The sequence below is a fragment of the Prinia subflava genome, chromosome 1 (assembly GCF_021018805.1).
Source record: "Prinia subflava isolate CZ2003 ecotype Zambia chromosome 1, Cam_Psub_1.2, whole genome shotgun sequence".
In the NCBI taxonomy this organism is placed as follows: Eukaryota; Metazoa; Chordata; class Aves; order Passeriformes; family Cisticolidae; genus Prinia; species Prinia subflava.
In genome coordinates, this window is record NC_086247.1 from 5,437,745 (window position 1) to 5,458,695 (window position 20,951).

General features: G+C 43.2%; 1 protein-coding gene across 1 annotated transcript in view; it reads left to right on the plus strand.

Moving 5' to 3' along the window:
* Nucleotides 1-234: 234 nt before the first annotated feature.
* Nucleotides 235-20,951, plus strand: part of FAM135B (family with sequence similarity 135 member B) — a 189,035-nt gene continuing 168,318 nt past the window's right edge. Inside the window, exon 1 of the mRNA XM_063408387.1 lies at nt 235-350. The gene's annotated coding sequence lies outside the window, so the exon portion shown is untranslated. The remainder of the gene's footprint in view (nt 351-20,951) is intronic.

The window sequence follows — 20,951 nt, forward strand, 5'->3', positions numbered from 1 at the left end:
GCCCCTGTGGCTGCACATGGAGGGTGGCTCGGTTGGAGCAGATCTGGGCGCTGGGGCAGCTGTTGCTCTGAGCGGTGCCGCCGCCGAGTTGGGTAACCATGGCAACAGCATCACCGCCAGCATCCTCCTCCTCCTCACTCGGCTCTCCTCCTCCCCGGCATCATCAGGAGCAGCAGCAGCAGCAGCAGCCCTGGCAGGAGCCAGAGCCCGGCAGCCGAGGCTGCAGCCAGCTGCTGCCAACCCCAACCCGCACCGGTGCCCGGTCACAGCCCCGGCCCCGCTGCTCCCGGGGGGAATAGGGCAGAGGGAGCCGAGGGAGCTGCACTGCAGAGGGACCCCAGACAAGCCAGGTAAGAGCTGTGGGGCTCTCACAAACTCCCCGGGATCGATGTGCTGTGTGCCTGGCGGGTGTTTGCGTGCGAGTGTTGGCTGAGTTTTCCGGCTTGCTCCTTCCAGCAGCAGTGTGGTGACAATTCCAGGCAAGCGTGTTTTCCAGCTCGTGTTCCCCATCTCTGCCATACTGTCCCTCTCTCTCTCCTCCACCCAGATACATAAGGAATAATAAATAATGTTCTAAAAGGTTAGAAAATGGGATGGTGGGGGGGCCAAGTGTGATCAGAGTGGGGAACGGCTGCGCTTCTAAAATAAAAGTGGGCAGCAGCAGTGGAGCAAAGGTTGACGTGGTAATTAATAACCCTTAAAGAAAAAAAATTATGCGACAACATACTTCTGTGTCTACCCACTCTACAAATAAATCTCTCTCATCATATTCAGCAGAGAGCTGTAAAGCAGAGAGGTATATGAATAGACAAGACTAGAAATCTCACTGTAGTCCACAACTGTCAGATTCACCTTAAGTGCTTTAAAACCAGTCTAAATTATTACAATATCAATGCAGTCATACCTGAGAATATATGTATGTATAGAAGTGCAAAAATACTGCTCTTAAACCTTTAAACTCCTAAAAAATAAATTAAAAAATAAAATTATCTTAAAGATGTGCATCTGATGGCCACACAGTAAAAGATGCTCACTTCATCTGTTGTGAGAGTGTGGAGTGGGTACATTTCAAAAGGTAGGAAGTATAGTTCTGATCCAAAAGCACATGAGGACAGTCCTTGTTGTTTTATAAACAGAAGAGATACAAAGCTGTGGAGTGTCCTTGTGCAGGCAAATAGATGTGGACGAGTGCATATGTCTGAGGAGCACAAAGGAGGGACAATAAGAAGTAAGTTTAAGCCGAGTGTTTAAACTGTGAGTGTTTGCTGTGTAATGACTGCAGAGAGCTCTTTCCACTTCCACAGAACTATTTTTATTTCTTTGTTTGTTTGTTGTTGTCAGCAGTAAGGAGAAAGAGATCTGACGCTGCTGCTGTCTCTGTCTCCTTCTCTAAAACCCTGTTCCTCCTCTCTGGTGTCCCTTGTCGTACCTAAATCATCTTTGTCTGTGTAGCTGGAAATGCTTCCTAATTCAAACCTAGGAATGGTCTGGGTATGACCCAACACAGTTACTCGTATATTTGTTTGTATATGTATTTATATATATTTGTATATCCTTGTACATAGGTTAAGAGGCACCTGTCTCTCATGTTCAACCAGATTTGAAAATCAGAGTGGTTTTGAGTCCCAGTTCTGCATTTTGCTACATCTGTAGATCCTCCTAAAATCAGCAGGAGCTAGAATATAGTTTAAGTTTATAGATACAGAACAGAGGGCAGAATTGTGCCCACCTTTTCTCTATGTTTACAAACATTTTCCTCTTGCAAGCTACAGAACAAGGAATTCGGGTTGGCAGGACCTCATGTCCAGTTCTTATGCAGAAGTGCTGTAAAAATTACCTGGGAATTGTGTTCCATCCCAAGGGAAATTGATAAGGTAAAGCATAGAAAAGGAAAATATAAGCAGTTATTTGGAGTCAGTGCTTCAATTTGAAAAATAATTTCAGGAGGAACTTGACCTCATCACAACAGGTCTTCTTGACAAGGGGCTCTTTGATCCATGGTAATGACAGTGCTCACAAGTTTAACTGAAGAGGATGATTTTGGATACTTACATTAATTAAACTAAAGCACTGTAGGGCTACAGTCCTTCAGAGTCTGGGCACATGACATGGTGTATTTCTGCATGACATTTGGTGTTTGCTTCAAACTCAGAATATGTAAATCTTGAGACTTCTTTGTAATAACAGAGAGGGAATAAAAGTGCCTGTCAAAATGCCTGTAAAAAGAGCACAGACCTGATCATGTGTCTGACACTGAGACACCAGTAACAGAGCCACAATCCTGTTTACATGTGTTACAGAGATGAACAGTGCATAATCCAGGGGCAGCTCAGTGAGGCACAGAGCAGTGACCCTCTCATCAGCACAAGCAGATGATTGAAGGTCAAAGGGCTCTGGGTAATACACATTAACACTCTGCAAGTATTCCTACAGGGTCCTACTCTGCTGCTCTGGGCAGGTGATTACAGAGAAGCCTGAATTTGCACAGTGCTGAAAACTTCTGTCAGAAATGACTCTGGGTAAGGCAGGGAAGCCTGATGTTTTCATGAGCACTGCTTGGCCACATAAATCTTCTGTGGGAGCTGTTCATGGAAAGTCAGGGCTCTGAGGCTGGTATCAGTGGAAACAGAAAGGATGTTCCCCACCTCAGATATCCAGTATTTAATTCTTAGTGTCCCCCAGTCCTGCAGCTCTTTCCATTGCTTAACCTGGAAAGCTAAGGAGAGATTTTTTTCATTTTCCCTTATGGTTTTTTCTATTATATTTTTATTAGTTTAGTAATGGATGGGAACATGGGTCTTTCTTTTGTTTTGTGCATGGCTGTTAAGAGCTGCTCCCTCAATGATCACTTATTGTTCACTAGCACTGTTCTAAGGGGAAAAAAAATTATATCTCATGATATAATGAAGCATCTTTTAAAATCTCAATCCTAATTTTCATTAGTCACTCACGGTGGCTCTCAGAGCTCAGACAAAAGAAGACTTATACAGTAGTTGCTGTTCTAAAGTCAGCATTTGCCAACAAGTTGAGGCAGGATTTTTGGAAATGCTGCAGCCAGGGTTTGGGGTTTTTTTGTTGTTTGTTGGTTTTTTGGTTTTGGTTTGGTTTTGGTTATTTGTTTGTTTTTTTGGTTTTTTTTAATAAGGAAGATGCTTTTTTCCAGATCCTGCTCTGTAGTAAGCTGAAGCAAAAGATGATTTGAAGAAGAATGTTGTACCTTGCCTTTAGTTTAACAATACTATTCATTTTATTTTGAACCTGTTTGTACAGTGCTGATTATTATTCTATTCAGCAATCACACTCTGTTATTTTTCCCTCTTGCAATATTATGTTTTTTCCCTTTGCACTCTATTGTGCTTGGCTAGATTCACTGTTTAATAAGACAGACACTTAACCATGGAGAAGTTTTCCCAGTGAGGAGGGGGCTGATGGGATCTTTACATTAGAAACTGGACACTGCTCTGTTTGGTTCCCTTAAAATTATATACCCAATCCATACTTTATACAGAAATAACCTTTTTTTTTTGCCAATTTTCATCTTTTTCCAGAGTTAGACTGGTCTTGGCAGGTTCTCTTAGTCTAACTGACACCCATGATGCTGCAATGGGAACCTTTGTGTCCACTGAGCAGATACCCCCTCAGCACTCAGGAAGGTTATAATTCCTTCTGTTGGCCTTCTATAATTCCTTGGTCTATTGGCTCAGTGATGTAAGCCTTGGTTCTCCGTTCTGTGACCCCTGGGTCCATCACTTTCCTTGCTCATGGTTTGAAACCTTCTTCCCCCACTGGTGAGACAATCTGAGTGTCTGTGCTTCCCCCCAGCACAGCTCTGACAGGAGTGTGTCCATGAGCACAGAGCAGGTGTCTCACTTTGTGTGTATTTCTTCTGGTCCCCTCTGTCCCCAGTTCCCTCCCTTGCATGCTGGTGGTTCCTGACATGCTGCAAGAACCTCAGGGCCTGTGGTGTAGCATGACCTCTGCCAACACTGCTCCAAGAGGGCATGGGCTGAAACCACCTGGGCTGTTGTGGCTGCTGGGCTGATCCTCCTTCAGAAGGTCAGCACCGTGACATGCCTGATCTCTACTTGTTGGGAGAGTGAGTCAGAAGCTGGCTTCCTCCAAATGTTCCAAATCCAACAGGATATGATTTTATTCCCTCTCTAATCCTATTATTAGTGCCTGCAATGTTAAGGACTCTGTTATTCAGCAGTTTTATTTCTTCCCTGTTCTACTGCTGCAGATGGAGCATCCAAACAAAGTGTAAAAGGAAGAATTTCTTTATTTTATACACTCAAATGTTGCTGATATCCATGTGCTGTCCCATATTGAAACAGAATACCTTTTGGAGGAGGGAGAAGCTCTGGTCCTCCTGCAAATCTGCCAGAAATCTCATGGCATTTCTGCTTCTCTCTCAGGTTCAGACATGTCTTGGTGTGGAGTCTTTGTTTCTGTAGCCTCCACACCTCTAACCTGGGTATGTTTCAGTACTAAGGTCATTTTCAGTGGTCACAGAGAGACTCACAAAGTTTACTTCTCTTACTGCACATGAGACACTGCAGGTAAATGCAATATCCTGATACACTCTTCCTACCTGTTGTGTTTTTTCAGGGGAATAAGAGAACATAAGCAGTACTTTCACCTTTTCTTGGTATATACACTCACTAAATTGATGATTTTGTAGTAGTATATCTAGTATGTATGTATGTATGTATTTATATATGTGTATATATATATATATACACAAAACCATGTATATATAGTAGTTATATTCATCATAATTCCTTTTTATTTGTTCTTAGCTATGAGGTGTTGTCATGGATTGCTAAGACCTTGTGCACTCTGTTGGAATGAGGTGAAACTGTAGGTATGAAACAACAGACTTGTACTGAAAAAGCTTATCAGTGGTGTGACAGTAAATTGATGTTTGTCTTATTTGGATGGAAACTTCAAACTCTGGTTACTGGATTTTGAGGATTCACAGAATGCAGCACAATGACAAGTGGGACTTTCTTATTGTAACTTGGCTTGGTAGGGGCCAGCAGTGTTATTAAGACCCTGGTGCTACCTTTTAGCAGCCTGGGGAGGACCAGGTTCTTTCTTGGTCCAGCTAATTGAGCAAAAAATCTCCCCATTGTATTGCTGTGCAGATCTGTACAACTGGGAAGGAATCCAGCTCTGCACCATCTTCTAATGTGCAATTTTGGTTTCCCTCATTGTTAACACTGCATTTATTTCTGAGGCTGGCAATCACAGTCTCATTACGTTTTTATGGCCCTAAAGAACGTGAGTGTTATTTGGAGGATGTGGCTTGAGTAAAATGTTGCTTATGTCTTGGTTAGTTTGTCAACCCATACTGCCAAAACCATTGTGGCAGTAGGAAAAGCAATCCTGCTGTATGAGAATGATTTCTTAAAGACCAGAGCAAAAGAACCAGAATTTCCATCCACTGAATCCTAGACAAGAGAGGGGTTTCAGTATGAAAACTTCCATCTCTGTTAAATTTTCTATTCCTTTCTACTCTTAGGCTCCTGTTCTGCTCAGTGGCTTTGAGTTGACCTCATTGCAGGGAGATGATGCCTATGGATGATGTAACCTCATATTCTTGCTAAATAGGCCCTTGGCTTGTAAGTGCCAGCCTTGAGGTGTCTGCATGAAACCACTGATTTTATTTGCATAAAAAGTCTCCCATTTGTTTCAGAGGTGATGGGGCAGAATAGGGCAACACCCACTTTTGGGAGATGGCTTCTCTTTGTATGCTCCTCTTCCAGATTTGTGTGCTCTAAAATAAATTGAGTTCTTAACAGTGTTTTAGTTTCTGCAGAGGACTCTGGCCTACAGGTTTTGAGCTGGCAGTCTGCCAGTACCTGTAGCAACTACTCCCCCTCTGTGTGATTGAGCACCTGAGTGCTGCAGGTGCTGGCTCACATCTGCACAGCCCTCCTGTGCTATTAGGGCCCAACTACCCCACGTCAAAGGCCGTGAGGAGCTCTGTGGGACAAGGCAGGTGGATTTCATTTGATCTGAGCAGTGTCTGCTGCTGCAAGTATCTCTTCTTACAGGCACTTACAGAGTACACTGCCCTGCATAATAAACCTGTTCTACACCCTGCAGTCGCACAGCGCTATTTATTTTCTTTTCCTGCCTGTCTTGGTTTAAAATCTCAGCTGAAAACTTCTTTTTTCTGTTCGTGCCTCATTGTTTTCTCTCTGTTTCCCTCACCCTTTGCAGCTGTGTTTAGTCTGAGCTGTGTGAGGGTGCAGTTTGCCACGGTAGATGTTAGAGGAAATAAAGTCTCATTGTGTGATGTTCTAGAGTGCTTTGCTCCACAGCCACCCAGCCCTTGCACCACTGGAGGCTGTGGGATGTTTGCCACTGACCTCAGGAACAGCAGGAGTCATCCCCGTGCACAAAAGTCTTTTCAGAAGGAAAGATAATGCACAAGGCTGTGAAGAGATTGTTGTTTGAGAAAGGCATGGAAGCCTGAACCCTCTCGGTTGAAAAGCTTTTGTTGGCTGCCACGGATGGATCAAAGTCAAGCTGCTGTTTTAGCCTGGGATGTCACAACCACCTGAACATTTCTTGTCTTTGCTTGGGGAACCAGGCAGCAAAGTCAGGGGCATTGTGAGGCAAAAGAGGGACAAGGCAGAGAGACATTATTTCAGCAAGGCTACTCTTTTTTGAAAGAAGTCTATATGGATGAATGGATGAAATGCAGATGAATAATAATTCCAGAAGGTTACGTGAAAAGCCCTTAGATGTGTTCTTTCTTTTGTGGTGGGGAAAGGAGAAATAGATTTTGGATTGCATCAATTCATTCGGATTGCTTCAATTCTTTTGGATTGCATCAGTTCTTTTGTCTGAAGAGGGAAGAAAGATTGTTAGAAAAAAAAAAGAAAAAAAATCCAGTGAAAAAACCTAGTGAGGAATGATCACCAGACTCTTGCTAATTTTTCGTAGCAGTGTAAATTAGGCCTTGTTTTCTTGAGGTGCCTTGCGTTGGTAGTGGGTGACATTAGTGCTTTATTAAACTTGCTGTGCTGAGGAGCTCATTGGTTTAGTGCAGCTAATAATAATACCCCGATGGAGAAACAGAAGGTGGGATAGCTCAGACATCGGAGTGCAGAAATAGGCGCTGCTAGTTGAACTAAAAATACACACCAGCATAACCCTCTTGCCTACAGCAGCACATGCTGAGCACCTCTTGGATGCTGGCAGTGGGGGGAATGGCTTCCCTTGGTTTTTGGCAGCTGCTGGGTCTGCAGTGCTCCAGGCTGATTCCTTTGAGTGACTGCCTGACGTTACCTGAGGCGTGCACGGCCCCTCAGAGCAAGTTAATTAATATCTTTGGATAGTTAATCATTATCCAGAGTCATAAACACACTATATAGGGTGAAACAGGCTGCATCAGATGACTTGTTAAGCCAATTTGTCCCAGGGTGGGACTTTGTGATCATGGAATCACCCATGACACGGGAGTGACCGGCAGCAGCCACCGAGATGTAACCATGGCTACTCTGTTCCACTGCTCCCTGCTCCTGCTTGGGGACAAACACCAGATGTCAAGATTGCTGCTGAATTATGAGCCTTGGAGTTATAGCACAGTGCGGTCAAAGAGATTTATCTAATTTTTTCCTTCTGCCTCCTGGGGTTTGCCCAGCCTCTCCCCTTGGGCACTGCATGGGTGAAATTCAGTTCAGCATATACAGGTTTTTCTGCTGTGAGCTTCAAAATCTCCATGACAATAAGCTGAAAGTGGCCCAGATGTAGTGGGGATAGGGTACCCTGAAATAGGTTAGGTAGATGAAATTAGGACACATCTAATGCCAGAATCAGCAGTGCAACATGGATATCTGCTGCATTGTCAGATGGTAGATCAAAGGTGAGGAACGCTTCGTAGATGAATCATAGAATCATAGAACAATTTAAGTGGGAAACGACCTTTTAAGATCATCAAGTCCAACCTCTAACCCAGCACTGCTGAGATGAGGAAAAGTGCTGGGTGAAAAGAGGGAGTTAATTGCCTGTGTTGGGTACAAGTGATGAGACATTGTCTCCAGATAAAGGATACTTACACAAAGTGCTGAGATAGTGAAGACGAGAAGCAAGGTCTGAATACTCTAATTTGAAATTTCTGGATTATGTGTAATAAAACCCAACTATGGTGGGAGTCCTTCCCTTGTTTGAGTACAGAGAGACCTGTGGGGTGGGACAGGAATGGACAAGGATGTGGCTGTAGCTACTTTGGTCACCACACCTGCAGGTAGGAGGAATACAGGGGCTGCATCATCACTCCTGCCTTGCTTCCTCTCCCAAAGTCAGGTGCCTGCTTCCTGTACGGGCACAGGTGCATCTCTCAATCTCTCAGGGCAGAACGTGTCAGGATATTGCATGACAATGCTGAGCTTTTTTTTTTTTTTTTTTTACTTTATTACAACCAGGAGATGCATGCAAGGACATCAATCTCTTTTGTGTCTCCTCTGGAACTCTTTGGAGTTTGAGGGTTCAGCTGGAGACAGAGCAGGCAAAGCACAGAAGGGTTTTTTTTTTTTTTTTCTCTTGGAATAGGTGTTTCTTTGTGTGGACTTCTCTGAGTTGAGCTTACCTTCATAAAGGGAGCACCAAGAGTGCCAAGCTTCCTTGCCTGTCTTTCTTAGCCAGTCTGAGCTTCTTTCTGGGACTGCTATTGTACTTACTCTCTGATGAAGTGAATAGCAAAAAGCTATTTTTGTTCACAGGATAGTTTCCTAGGATAATTCTGGTTGGAAGAAACATCTATTCCAATCACCTCCTAAAACCAGGGTCACCTGTGGGGTCAGATGAGCTTTCTTAGGGTTTTATCTAGTCCAGCTTTTTATACATCTATAACAGAAAGTGAGTGTCTAAAATCTTCTGAGTTGTCAGGACCAGAGTAATCAGGAGCTTTCAGAGAGAGTTTTGAGAGAGAGACAGGTCTGGCAGCACATGCAAAGAGCATTTCCACGAGGACTTCTGACCGTGGAGGTTTCCAGGGGAAACTCAGCAGCTCTGAAAGGAGAGTGGTGTGCAGAGCATGACAGAGGTAGAAATGAACTTATCAAAAGCCTTCTTGGGCTGTCAAGGGCAGGTTTATTCCTCAGCATAAGTGGCTTCCTCTGGGGACTTGTGGAATATGCAGTGCTGAGGTTGGCAGTGCAGTGAGTCTGGCTTGCCCTGTGTCTGTACTTGGTAGATGACTCTTCTGGGAGATAATGCCTCAGGTCAGTGACTTAATTATGTCTGGTTTGGAGACCTTTTACCATACCTAACTCAAGGCTTGTAGGATGGCTTTTGGAAGAATCATCTTGTTCAGCAGCAATAATCACCAATTACTAAGAAAAGATCACCTTATTTAGTCATTTCCCACTGGTCTCATCTTCCCACCAAACGCTCTGCTTATAAAAGCTTTTCTTTCAGGACCAGTGTGACTGATGATCAGAACCCCTACATCACAGGAACATTTTCAAAAGAGTTTGAGGGCCAATTATATAAATGTTTCCTCTTTTGTAAAACAGCTTGGGACTTGTAAACATATTAAGTCCACATATCTCTACATAATTCATGATGATGAATTATTTACTTGCATAAGCTGTGTTTTAATGAAGGAAATTTTTTTTCCTAATATGAGGGAAATAAAGATATTTTAGATAATTTTGAAAAAAGTAGCTGCCATTTCACTCTTTTGCTTTTCTTGTGATTTCCAGTTGATTTTTCTGATGAGTGTGTTCTTCAGGAGTGGCTGATACCAGATCTGTAGTGTGTGAAGGTGGCTTCCTCAGCACCAAAACCCACAAAACCTTTCAGCAGAATAAGCCTTATCAGAAATCAAGGACTCCACTTCATGTTGTAAATGTGCAAAGGGCACATTTTGGAACTCAGAATTTTAGAATCGTTGTTTATTTTCCAGATGAAATTGAGGATGACAACTTAAATCTGTGTAAAGTAAGGGTGAATGCTGTTACTATGGAGTCCTTTTTATGATACTTTTGAGTTTGAGCCTTATTTATGAGATTATTTTGAACTTTGTCCCTTTATATATATATATATATATATATATGTCTATATGGATCATTCTGTTGCATTTTCTTTCCTCTCCCCTTCCTTTTCCTCCCTCAACAACAGATGATTTTGAAGACAGCATGAATGAAACAAAATGTTGGCATGGTCTAGCTGAATTTCCTGAGAAGATAAACATTAAGTTAAATGTGAGACATATGCCTTAGTGTGTGACTGTAATTTTATAGGTTCTTTTATATGTTATGGTTGGCAACAGAATCCCTGTAGCCTATTCTGGCTACAAAGAACAGTATTTCTTAGTCTTAAGGAAGACATGTGATTTAAAATCTGTATATGCTACCAGCTGTGTGAGTGTTATACTGTGTGAGTGCTGCAGTGTATCTTGGTTATAAGTATTGTCCATTCCAATTCATCTCATAATCAAAGATGGTTATTCAAGCATGGTGCAGGGGATAATGTTCTTATCAGAAGTCCTCTTTTCTGCCTTCATCCCCCTTTGGAGTTGAACTGTCTGGAGGTGGTGTCCCTCCATTTGCTCCCACTGTGGAATGCAGGCTTGCATTGGGTGAGAATATTTCCTCTGATGGCTGCACAGGTACAAAATTAGAGGAATATTGGCTCTAGCTCATCCTGTGAGACTTTAGTTTGTGCAGCCAGACCATCAGAGGATAAATGCTGTGCCCTTCCCCAGCCCCCTTTATTTTGGGGACCACTTGCATAATCTTGGAGTACTTTGAACTGCAATGAAATTTGCTCATCCCCTCTCACCTTATTACACAAGGATCCCCATGCTGAAATGACATTCACGATTTTTCTATGGTAATTTTCAGGTCTAGGAGTGCATTTTGTCTGAGATCCTCATCACGAGTGGAATTTATTTTAGTTCACTTTAGTAGAATCAGCTTCATTCAAAGAAGCTACCAGCTTTCTTTTTGTGGATAGGGCAGAGAAATAGATGTTTCTAAGGAACTACCCAGTTAATTCTTTAAAAATGCATGGTTTAGGGCAGAAAAATCATGCTCAAGCTTTGTATTCACTGTCTGAACAGGAGCCTGGACAAGTAGTTGAGGAACAGCCATTTACCCTGTAGATGTATGTCCTTTTACTGAGTATGAACTTACTTATTGTCAAAATATGGAACAGGAGACAGACATCCAGAGCCTTATCCCTCTTTTCCAAACACCCTTCACTCTTGTCTTTATGGCATAGTGATCTTTTGTTTTCCATCAATCATACACATTCCTACTGCCTTTGCCATTCAGGTTTCCAGTCTGTTCTGGCATTTTGCATGGCAAGACCACATTTCCTGTGACCTGCCATCCTGTTCTCTGTGTGATGCCACACTCTGGACTCCTGACTGATTACTGGACTAACACAGGGGAGAAATGGTGAAGTAATCCTAGCATTGCTTCAATCAATGGCATGTTTGGCAAAAATGTAACCTGTTCAGAAACAGCATTTGAACTTGAAAGATGCAAAGATCCATGAGCCAGCTTGGCTAACAGAGGCACTATAACTTGCTTGGGCAGGTGCCCAGCTGCAGCAGGACGTCTCTGGGATGCACAGCTGTTGGGAAGGAAGATTTAGCCCAAGCAGAGCAGCATCTGCTCCTTGCCCCTGGGAGAGCTGCTTCAGAGACAGCTCAGGCACACCTCTGTAGTGGTTCAGAGATGCAGAACCCTTTGTTTGGAAGAGTAATTTAGCACTTTGTGTGGGTGCATTTATGGGAACACACAGATCCTCTTAAAGCAATAGGCACGCTTCTGGTATTTGCAGGGGTTATGGCTGCACATTAAGAGAAAAAAGATAAAACAAAGCACATTTAGTAGAGGAAATTTCCATTATTCATCAGCAGTTCTTATTTGTATCTTGATAGCTTATTCGCTGTGGGGAAAGGAGTTGGAAGCTGATTTCCAAAAGGATGAAGTATGTCTGGTACTTAGTAAATCAAAAAACTTGTGGAAAGAATTGCACCTGAAGGTCTTATTCCTACAACTGCTATTAGGGTGGCAATAAGAGAGGCTGAGGATGTAAGGATACAGAGCTATTGGAAATTGTCCAATAGAAGGCCATGGAGATGGTGAAGGGCCTGGAGGGGAGGTCACACAAGGAGTAGCCACTCCTTGGCCTGTTCAGGCTGAAGAAGAGGAGGCTGAAGGGAGAGACCTCATTGTAGTCCACACCTTCCTTGTGAGGTGAGGACAAGGGGCAGGCACTGATCTCTTCTCTGGTGAGAACAAGGCCAGAAATTTGGCTCAAGAGCATGAAGCTGTCAGGGGAGGTTTAGTTTGGGTATTAGGAAAAGGGGTATCACCCAGAGGGTGGTTGGACACTGGAACAGTCTCCCCAGGGAAGTGGTCACAGCATCAGCTTGATAAAGTTAAAAAAATTGGACAATGGTCTTAGGCACTTGGTCTCAGGTGCTGCACACCAGCCTCTCTTAGGCAGCCACTCCCCAGCTGGGAATGTGCTCTGCCAGCCCAGCCTGAGGTGCCTTCACTGTGCCTGGTGGTGCAGAGGGTGCTGAGATGCTTTGCTGCTGCAGATGCTGGCAGGAGTGGCTGTGAAATACACATTTTTCTGCTATGAGCTTCAAAATCTCCATGACTTTTGTGGCCTTTCTGCAGCCTGTGATTACACAGGTGCTGCTGTTGTTGCCCCCTGTAGTGGGTGATATGTTCTGGAAACTTGTTCCAGAAATTTTCACTTCTGTGTCCTCTTAGACATTGCAAACAAAATGTTAAGAAAACCACTTAAGTGGTTGTTTCCTTCAGTCTCCAGTGCTGTGCAATGCACTACCCAGTGGCTGCTGTGGTTGTTCTGGTAGGACCAGCCACAGCATCCTAGAACAGTTTGAGTTGGAAGGGACCTCAAATCATCTCATTCCAACTCCCCTGACACAGGCAGGGACACCTTTCACTAGACTGGGAAGATCCTGCTCAGGATCTGCAGGTCAGGAGGGTGTGTTATCACCAGCAACATTAACTATTCATTTAAACATTTCTCTGCTTGACTTTGTTGCGCTGGAACTGCTGAGGTAGAAGACAAACTCCTCCTTTTTAATTCTAAGGGCAATATTGATCTTGTTTTGTTTATGAATATTTGTCAAATCTCAGCACATCTATTGTAAGCCTCAAATCACCATTGAATACATCCTTTTTTTTTGGATCATTGATTTAATGATCAACAAAGTAATAAAGATGGTAGGAAATTCAGAATTATTATGCCTAGTGAGACTTGTGGCACCTTAACAAAGCTGCCTGAAAGAAGATGAAATTCTCTGTTGATGAATACAAAGTAATGTACAATGGAAGGAATTAACTTAAATGATTCATAGCCCTTTCTGACTTAAAAATAAATTCTGACTACTTGAGAGGAAAGAAAGCCTTCAGAAAACCTTTCTATGTGTATGGGTACCTAAGGAAATAAAATCTGCTGTGAATAAATAGAATATTTGGTGCATAAGAACTGGGATGAAGATTATTGGTGAATAGAAAAAATTAATTATGTTTTTTTTTGTTTTCTCTACAGTGAAATTATTGGCAATTAAAAATGTTTTAACTTCAATTAACATGAACCTGTGGGAAGTATTCATCTAGAATTTGTTTAGGGCAAAATCTGGAAATTAAGGAATCCAGTTGGAAAGTTCAGGGTTTGTTTGTTTTGAAACACTTTTTTAAATGTCAAAATGCAATTGTTTTAGAAAAAGCTATTTACATAAAAAAAATCTTAAATGGAAAGTGTTGATTCACTGAGACACAGTGTTTCTGATCCATCAAAATATTTTTATTTCTGTCAAAAAGTTTTGTAGGAAATATAGGGCTTTCATTTGAAGTCTGAACACAAACACCCACCCACTCACAGCCTGAGAATTTCTTGCTACAGGTCCCATGGGTGTGTTCTCCAAAACATTGCAATGTCTCACCAGAAGCGTGGCCTCTCCTGAAGTGCTGCATTTTAATTTGGTCATTCTCTCCCAAGGGTCCATATCACACAAGCAGGAGGCTCCAGAAACAGGTGACAAGAATTGATAATGGTTTTTGTGCTTCGGATTTGAGTAAAATGAATATGTTTTTTCAGCTGAGAATTAAGAAAGTGATTAGCTGAAGGGTGAGGTACTCATGTTCTCAGTTTCTGCCAAGTTAATGGAAAAACTTCCTTTTGGATGAGAAAGGTTTTCACTTCTGGTTTCTGTGTGAACAAGGTAGTCCATGTGGCAAGCTGGGTGCAGTTGTGCTATGCAGAACTAACTGCTGAGTACCTAGAACAGCAGAAAGTGAAACAATTTACATTTGCCTCTTTTATTTTCTTAAATACAGGAGAAATCTAGCATTCTGTGAATGTCAAAGGCATTACCTTGAATGTAGGTTAAAAAAACCCAACACTTTTAAATCATGCAGCTTGCAGAAAACTAAACCAAATCAAACAAAGCCAAAACAAACCCCTCAACAACTAAGCAAAAAATATCAGAGGAAAATTTAAAAATTAAAATGGGGAAGTGTGGGAAAAGTGCTCCATATGTAGTTAGAGGATGAGAGGATGACTTTAAAATCAGGTTTTAAACAGAGGTCACAGGGGCTGAGAAAGTGGAAGGATTTCACCTGGTTCATTTTTGCATCATGCAATATCTGAGAGAAATCATAACAAAACATACGTGCTGGGAAATAAATTTTTAAACTTTTCATTCTCATAGAATAACCCTGTTTGGAAGAGATGTCCAAAGTTCATTCAGCCCAGCCTTTCTGGGAAGGGGAGCCCAGGGGGGATCATGTAACAACCTGCCCAGTCACATCTGAAAAACACCCAGAGCTGGAGGCTCTGCCATGATCATGCAGGGTTGTTCCAGGGAATGATTCTTCTCACTGTAAAAACTTCCCCTTGTACAGGGATGACACCTTTTCTGGTGTAAATTGTAACCACTTCCCCTTTCCTTCTCCATGTGGTTGCTCATGTAGAAACGCTGCACTCTTTGTAGTTATCCAGGAATAGTTACTGGAATAATGTGATGAGATTCCCCCTGAGTCTTCTTTTCTCCAGGGAAGAGATCTCCTCCTGTCATTCCTCAGAGGTCAGGTCATGGCACTCCTTTGGAGCCTCTCCCATTTTTCTGTGTCTTTCTTGACCTGTGGGGACCAGAGCTGGACACACTCTGATCACCACTCTGAGTGCAGCCTTTTAGCCAATTTCCTGCCCATCTTGAGACCACCCATCCAGTCTGTATCTTGCCAGCTTGTCCCACAGATGCAGTTTGTCTAATTTATAATTTCAGGATGATTTTTCACCTTTTCATTGAAGCCTCTACCATTGGTACTGCAATGTGGTATTTGTCTCCAGTATTCTGAAGTGAAAAGGTGAACTCCAGCATCTATTTCTTGGGTCATAAACCCCTATCCATATGTAGAGATGTTTCTGGGGTTTTATATTTTTTATGTTTGTTTCTATCAGTACTGAAATTCTTAGGTCATAGTGCACATAACACTAGGCTTTAGTACATGGAACACATATTCTGCATTTGCTTTTTAAATGTCACAGTGCTTTCCTCACTAAAAGCATTCAGAAAGTCTGGGTTTGGTGCTGCATTAGGAAAAAAAAAAAGATTAGGAGAAAAAAAAAGAAATACTCAACCCAACATGTTAATTAAATTCCTTAGGATATTTTTAGGCTTTGGGATTTTTTTTTAAATTATTTTTTTTATTATTTTTTAAATGAAAATTAAAGTTCCATTTATTCAGGGTGTAAAAAATAAGAATGTTGAACTCTATGTGAAAAATGGAAAGGAAGGAATTACAGAGGTACTGGAGAATGCCAGGGCTCAGTATTTGCACAGAAAAATAAGACACTTGTGACAAAGGAAAACAAAACTAGAAACATTTTTTTCTCTTCTGTCTGCATGGTGAAATTGTCCTATAATAAATCAATTATTAGCAATCTCTTCTTCAGGAGACCCATCTGCATGGCCACTGTAGGTTAAAACATTCAGTGTCTCTCTCAAGAAAAAACCCCACTGTGCCATAATAGGATTTAGTATTTTCCATCATTGGGTAGCTGTGATTGTAAAAGGTAGTTGTTAAAAGCCCCAGTGTTCATGATGACAGGTTTAGAACAAGAAGGCTGAAGGTAGCAAAGTTCCAATGGGCATTTTCCTTTCTTTTATTCTCTCAGCTTAGAAACATCTCTTCACAGCTTGTCCTCCCTCTTTCCCCTCTTTGCCAGCATCTTCCATGGCCTCCTCTAGGTCTCATGTAAAAATGGAGGCAGAGTTGTGTAAAATACCTCTCAATATATAGAACTTGTATTGCTTGGGCCCATTCTTACCCCCAGGTCCCATAAACAGATTGCTGCAGAAACAAGGGAAATTGTTTCATAGCCACTTTTCTGAAATTGTGTTGTTTAATTTCTGCTTTGTGTTAATGTGCCCAGGCATAATTCCTGACTGGAACACGTCCTGATTTCAGTGGTGCTTCAGCAGGTTTGTCCTGCCCATCTCCAATTTCATGGACATGTGCTGACTATTGCCTCCTGCTGTTTTACACTCTCCCCTGTCCTTGTCTCTGCTGTCCCTGCATGGGAACCTGCCACATTTCTGTCACAGCTCAGAGTCAATATCAGCAAACCACCGTGCTGACTGCCAGGTGGGCCTCCCAGGGATTTGCCTTTTCTTTTGCCCTTCTTCCCATTAGACAAGAGCAAAAAGCTGTGATAATTTGTCTCTGGTTTTGGAGGGTGGTTCTTCCCTTTCAAAATTAAATCTCCTTCTCACTTTTCATTCAGTTTGGGAAGGATGTTCTTTAGCTGAGCCTATCCTTGTGCTTTTTTGTGTCAAAGAAGCTCAGCTCCTTCCCTCTGTTGATTGATTTCTCTGTTTCTGTGAGCCTGTTCAGCTCTGGGTGCTAAACATGTCTGAAATGCTGCAGAAATAAACATCATAACTTTGCTGAAATCTATAGCCCCTTAATCTTAGGTGTGCTTGAGATTGCTGTATTCTCTGGGAAAAAAAAAAGCTAAGATTGTCCATGTTCTTCTTTTCATTCACTGCCTTCCCTCTCCATACCTGTGTTCCCTACCTTCCAACGTATAACCAGTCTGTTTCTTAAAAATCTCATCATCTTTCCCTAGAAAGACAGCTTTTTCCCATCCCTCTATTCTCCTGTGGAGTTCTGACCATCCAGGCCCTCTGGAGCCAGCAGTGCCCCTGTGGCCAAGAAGGCTCATGGTATCCTGGGTGCTTTAGAAGGGTCATTGATTCCAGCAGATCAAGGGAAGTGATCCTGTCCCTTTATGATCCTGTCCCTTTACTCAGCCCTAAGAGGGCATTGGGAGTGCTGTGTCCAGTTCTGGGCTCCTCAGAGCAAGAGAGACATGGAGCTCCTGGAGCAGGTCCAGTGGAGATGATGAAAAGCCTGGACCATTTCTCTTGTGAGGAAAGGCTGAGGGAGCTGGGGCTGTTCAGCCCTGAGAAGAGATGACTGAGAGGGGACCTCATCCCTGTCAGTGTCTGCAGGGAGGGCTCATAGCAGGGACCAGGCTCTGCTTGGTGGTCCCAGTAATGGGACAAGAAGAACAGGCAGGAACTGATGCCCAGGAAGTTCCATCTGGACATGGGGAATCCTTTCTTCACTGTGCAGTGACTGAGCACTGAACAGACTGCCCAGAGAGGGTGTGAGGTCTCTTTCACTGGAGATATTCCAGCACTGTCTGGACACAATCCTGTGCCTGTGCTCTGGGGTGACCCTGCTTGATCAGGGAGGTTTGACCAGATGACCCCACTGTGGGTGTTTCCAACCTTACCCATTCTGAGATTTTGTGATTGATTCTTTACTTGAGGTGGGGACCGATTTTGTCAGTCAGTAACGTGTCCTTATCTCTGCTGCCAGTTGTCTTCTGGAAGGACCCCATCCTCTTCTAAGCCAGGCAGAGAAGTGAGAGGAAATGGTAATTTTTAAAATTGTTTCTCTCTTAGTGGTCACAACTAATTATGAAGGCTACAGCTACTGTGAGATGAGGTATTAAATGCCTTGAACAGGTTTCTGAAGTCTGTACTGGAATGGGATGAGTCACAGTTGCACCAGCTGAGTGCAAATGAGTGGGTGGGAGGGGAAGAGGCTCTGTACTTTGTTGGCAAGGTGGGAACAAAGAGCTATCCACAGGCCTGGGATATGGTCTGGGGTAAGGTAGGACTGACAGCTCGCAGCAGTAGGATGGAGGCAACAGAGTGCTCGTCAAAGAGGTAAAGCTGAAGCTTTTAAGTTAAATGACACCTTGAAACCATTCTGTCTGAATGAAGGAAGTGGAAGATCAGCAGAGGACTGCTCAGGCTGTGGGATGCTGCGTAGGATCTGGTCTGGCTTCTTGGTCTGACTGCTTGTGTATAGCTCCCTGAACAGCAACATTAGGAAAAAGAATGTGCTAATTTGAGTCAGATCAGAAAACACATTCAAGCTTCAGTGTTTAAGATCAATATAATGGAACATAGGCAGATAGTGACAGGACTGTGACTAGGAGTAGCAGTTTTAAACTAAGAGGAGAGATTACATGTTAGGAATAAATTCTTCACTATAAGGGTGGTGAGGCACTGGGACAGGTTTCCCAGACAAACTGTGGATACTCCAACCCTGAAAGGCTTCAGGGCCAGGTTGGATGGGGTTCTGAGCAACCTGGCCTCATGGAAGGTGTTCCTGCCCATGGCAGGGGGGAAGAAACTGGATGGTCTTTACAGTCCCTTTCAATGCAGGCCAATCTATAATTTCAACGAGTCTACAAAACTGTCTGCATCTGTGGCCTGGCACAGAGGGTCCAGATGCAAAAGTTAATTCTGGACCTGGGTTTATGCCAAAGATTTGGTGAAATTCCAGCAGAGGTTTCTGATTTGCCACCATGATCTTGCAGAGGCCAGAGTTCGGTGTGTCTGATTTACAGCAAAACTGTGCAGAGTTGTTTGAGGGAGGATAATATCCTGGTTGATAAGACCCCTGAGTGTCCTTTCCCAGGCTAAACACCCTCAGGTTCAGCTTCTCTTCTCCAGACTTGTGTTCCAGACCCTTCCCCGGCTCTGTTCCCTTCTCTGGACATGCTCCAGCATCTCAATGTCCTTTTTGTCACGAGGGGTCTGACACTGAATACAGGTTTGAAGGCGTGGCCTCACCAGGGCCCAGCACAGGGGGACAGTTACTGATTTGTCCTGTTGGCCACATTATTGCTGATACAAGCAAGTCAGTGCAGCTTATATGGGAAAACTCACCCAGCCTAGACCAGCCATGGTGTTTTCTGTTCTCTCTGATGAGATAATGCAGGAGATAACTATTTTGGGCACATCTTACTTGAGTTTTTGAGACATCGTCTGGACTTTTGAGGCGTGCAGATCGACTTGCTGCTTTCAGCATGGCATAGGCTGAAATATCTCACAAAATGGGATCCAGCCTTGCAGGTGGATAAACAGGGATGGATGGAAAGTCCTGAGTCAGGCTTAGCATGGGCCTAACAATGAATATTGGGAAAACAGGAAACTATGGGCTACTCGTGCCAGGAGGATGAAGACAGTATGACAATGTGGTCTCCTTGCAGTAAGAAAAAACAACCAACACTGACTGATCTAGTTAAAAAAATATTCTAGAGAGGTTAAAACAATTCAGCCAGACACATCATCAATAACTGATCATTTGCAGCTAAAATTAGACCTGGAATTGGCATCTTGTATCTTAATTAAAACAAAGCTATCCTTATCAATGAGCTACGACAACTTTGAGCAGACATTTCCTCGTGAATGTTAATCCCTTAGTCTCTTTTGATTAGTAGATGGGATTACATTAAAACTGATCCTCCTTCCGAGGTCCATTTGTGTGCTCTGTCTCAGTATTGAATTACATGGCTGGCCCTGTGCCAGGCACAGGTTCCCCATTGGGACAATGAAATCACAGCCACAGTGATGCTCATTTGTGTTTTACAGTATGCCATTTATTTATCACAGAAGGCTCAGGAGACTTTATGCCTTGGTGAGATGATATTTAGGCTTCAGATCTCTGTCAAACCTTATTACTCTCTTCAGTTCGCTTTGCACAGAGATGGCTTTTGAAGATAGGAAGGGAAAGGCTAGGGAAGAAAACCAATTTCATATTTAAAATCTAGCCCTGGTGAGTTTTCTTCACTTGTACAGGCTGTTCTGAGGGAATTGTTGAGTTTCAACCTGGGAGAAAAGATCTCTAGACGAAACATCACTGGTCAATCTCAGTGTAACAGGTTTGGAAGCTTCAGTTTGGAGCTGTGTGGATCTCATTAAAAGATGAGTCCCTCTGGCTCATGATTGAGCTTCAGACAGCCAAACTGAAAGAAGCTGTTCCTAAATTGTGCTGACCTGTTGCAATTGTTCTCTGAGCATCTCTGTGAAGCTGGTGGGAGTCGGGTGGGACATGATCCACACAAAACTCAGGAGCAGAGAACTGCTGTGTCTTTGTTTCAATGTTCTTTCTTAGTAATTGAGAGTAATTAAAGCTATGAACAATTCTCCTCAGGGGAATTGAAAAAAAACTTCACAAAAAATAACAGAGAAGAGCTGTTGACAGTCTGAAAAGCTGGACAGCTTTCCATTTAACTCCCTCCCACCTTTTCCATCTGTAGCTCTTGTCATCAGCCAGCAAGCCAGCCAGGAGACGGTGATAGATAAATGGTGTGCAGTCCCCTGAAGTTCCAGATTACATCTTCCCTTCCCTTCCCTTCCCTTCCCTTCCCTTCCCTTCCCTTCCCTTCCCTTCCCTTCCCTTCCCTTCCCTTCCCGCACCTTCCCTTCCCTTCCCTTCCCTTCCCTTCCCTTCCCTTCCCTTCCCTTCCCTTCCCTTCCCTTCCCTTCCCTTCCCTTCCCTTCCCTTCCCTTCCCTTCCCTTCCCTTCCCTTCCCTTCCCTTCCCTTCCCTTCCCTTCCCTTCCCTT